We start from the raw sequence: 3,822 nt of genomic DNA on the forward strand, positions 1-3,822 counted from the left end.
TTTCGATAAATTTTTTATTATAAATTTCATTAGGATCAAGTGATATTACGCTTTTTGGTCGGTTATATTGGGTCTACCATTTTGAATTTTCGAATATTGACTGCAGATTCGTAATCAGCGACCTCGAAAACCCCCAAGTACCGAGTTTCACCCGAAACAGGCGAATTTTTTATTTTGGTCTGCCATTTTGGTAACGCCATCTTGAATTCCCAAAATTGTATTAAATAAATTTAAAGTGGGTAAACTAATTACCAATTTTCGTAACAAAAATAATTTTTTAATATACGCTGTAATACTTTTTTTGCACATAATAGGAAAAATATAAAATAGTTTTCCTGTATTTTGGAGTGTGGACGCGCCGCCATTTTGAATTTTGAAAGGGGCCACACGGCAAATAAAAGTAGACATGTTTAGCTAAATTTTCAGCCCTGAAAAAATTTTTTTCGCGATTAATAAAATAAATTTATGTTAATTTCTTCCATCACACATCGCGACACAAATACGCGCGTTACAAGGAAGCGCTTATTCGCAAAACGATAAGTCTGGAGCTCAATGATACACACAGAAATAATTATTTTTGTAGAGTGCATCTTGTCCGTATATCTAGCAATCTCTTTCATAGTTTACCAACAACAATTATGGATAAATTTCTTATCACTCAAGAAAGATCGTGTTATCACTTTTACATTAGAGAAAAGAAAAGATTAAAGGGAAAAATAAATTGGCTTATTGACATACATAGAAGGAAGGAAAACAGGAGTATAAAGCCTATTGTATTGCCACTTAAACCGGAGATTAATTCCACCAACGTTGATGGTAAACTTATGGAAGTTATATTTCCTGGCTCCTTTTTGTCAGCGGTATCTCCTCCATCTGTTAGTTCGCTTCGTGACGGCTGGTTCGTGAATTTATCCTCTGAGAATATTCCGAAAAATGTACAATACTTTTTACAATTGGGAGGGAATTTCGCATTGCCTACAACCAATAAGAAGAATATTATTTTTTACTGTATTATGAACATAGAATATAGTACTCGGAGAATGCCTTTAGATAAGAGGATAGATATCACGAATCATTCGTTACCGATTTTAAACAGTATCGCTTCGAGTAAGATACATCTATCTGCCATGGAGGAGAATTTGTTGGAACTAGAAAGTGACACAAAAAAGTTTATGTTATCGCATCCCAACATCATATGCACCCATGCGGATAAGGGTAATGTAACAGTCATGCTGGATAAAGATGATTATATAAATAAAGTAAATTTAATGCTTAGAGACGAGGACACTTACACTGTAATAAAAAAAGATCCCACAGAAAAACTTATTGTGTCACTTAAAGAATTACTTTCGAGATGGATGAGATATAATTATATTTCAGACTCAAAATACAAAACTTTATATAGCAGCGATGGGATGTTACCAAGGGCGTATGCACTTCCCAAAATTCATAAAGAAAATATTCCATTCAGAATCATAGTCTCGTCCATCGGTAGTCCTCTGTACATGCTCGCTTCTTACATACAAAACATTCTGGTAGAGTCCTTACCCAAAGCAAATAGCCACATAAAAAACAGCGCTCAATTAGTTAATAATCTGAGAGGTAAATATGTCGGAGATAATTACAAACTAATTTCTTTAGACGTAGTTTCTTTATTCACCAATATACCGATGAACTTGACTATTGATTGCATGAATGAGAAATGGTCACATATTGAAAAGAAATGTATTATTTCGAAAACTGAATTCCTTGGAGCAATTTCATTTATTTTAAACTCAACTTATTTTTATTTCGATAATGTGATATTTAAACAAAATTTTGGCACGCCCATGGGATCACCATTGTCTCCCATCGTTGCTGACTGTGTAATGCAAAGACTGGAAGAATCAGCCTTGATGTCGTTCAAAGATAGTTGCCTGTTTTACTATCGATATGTAGATGATTTATGCGCGGCTGTTCAAGATACTAAAATAGATTCCTTTCTTGATACATTTAATTCATTGATACATTACATTCATTTTACCAACGTTTACAGTTTACATTGGAAGTGGGCGATAATTCTCTCAATTTTCTTGATATTTCGATTAACATCAATAACAATTTTTTATCCTTCGATTGATATCATAAACCCACGTTTTCGGGGAGATTTTTAAATTTTTTCTCGAACCATCCAATTTCTCAAAAGAGAGGCATTATAATTAACTTAGTTGATAGAGCATTAGGTTTATCAGATTTTCAATTCCATTCTAAAAATATAAATCTCGTTATTGACATATTAATTAAAAATGATTTTCCGGTTAAATTTATATTTGAATGTATCAATAATAGAATTAAAATCATCAGACAAAATAAATTAATTAACACGAATATTTCGATTGATGACGAGGAATCAAGGACGGTCACTTCTTGGTTCACGGTACCGTACATTCCAGTACTTACGGAAAAATTTAAGCAATTTAACAGGAATGACATCAAGGTACTGTATTTTAGCGCTAATAAATTGAACAAATACATAAAGGTTTAAAAAGACCGATTAGATTCTCTGTCGAAGTCTAATGTTGTGTATAAGATAGATTGTAAAGATTGTGACGCTTCCTACGTGGGGCAAACGGGAAGAAGATTAAAAACGAGAATAACGGAACATCGCAATCATATACGGTGGAATACTAGCTCGAGATCGGTGATCACGGAACATAGATTGCAAATGGGACATGATTTCAACTGGAATGATATTCAAATCTTAGACGAGGAATCTTGTTATAATAAACGCTTGGTTTCTGAAATGTTGAACATCAAAAAACAAAACAACAGTCTTAATTTACAGACAGACACAGAGGGTCTTCATAAGTCATATATACCGATCATAAACAAAGTCTGACTTTGCATTACCAGTAGATTCGCATTACAGTTTCGCACGTCGTGTGGATAAGTCGCTTATTCAGAGTATATTCTCAGACAAGATACATTTAAAATGTGATCAATTGATATAAGTTTTTATAATCTACATCATCGTTGTGATTTGATATTTTATCATCATTGACTCCAAAAAGTGACGAACATTCTTCCTACATGGATTTCGTGATAATTTTCACAGAGAGGTGAGTGTTTTAACAGAGAGACGACTTTTCTGTCTTGATTACGATTTATTAGAAACATTTTTTTTGCTTTCTATCTTTAGAACTACGGTGATCTTTTTCAAACGATCTTCCAATCGCTTGATGGGTTCTGTCGTCCCTCTGAAAAAATACTTCTTTTATTACTTTATTTATTATTATGTTAACAATCATCGACATACCTGAGTTTGCGAATTTTTACTGTTTTTCGATTAATTTATTTTTGTATTATGCTCACATCTGAGGAGGGCTCAAATAGAGAGCCGAAACTAGTAATGTTTTCGACAAGATCAAATTATTGTACTTAAAATATATATATGTTTAAATTATTTGTATAATCTTTGTTTCATTATTGATTATTATTTTTAATTTTAAATACATCTATTAAATGATCTATTGAACTTCTTCACAATTTGACTCTTGAAGGCCTTATTCTTCGTTTTTGTATTTTGAATTTTAAGAGTCCTGTATATTTTCTTATTATATACATACATACATACAGGCACACATTATAATACTCAGAAAATTTTAATATTTCGTGTAAATATATCTGCGTGAATATCTGAGCATGAGAAATTTGTATCTATATTTGTTATATTCAGTTTAATTTTAACATATAACTGTATATAACTGTATAAGAAGATATATTAGTGAATATGTACAATTACATTTTATGTGTATTATAATGTATAAATGCATACACAAAATT

The sequence above is a fragment of the Trachymyrmex cornetzi genome, unplaced genomic scaffold (assembly GCF_001594075.2).
Source record: "Trachymyrmex cornetzi isolate Tcor2-1 unplaced genomic scaffold, Tcor1.1 scaffold1547, whole genome shotgun sequence".
Taxonomy (NCBI): domain Eukaryota; kingdom Metazoa; phylum Arthropoda; class Insecta; order Hymenoptera; family Formicidae; genus Trachymyrmex; species Trachymyrmex cornetzi.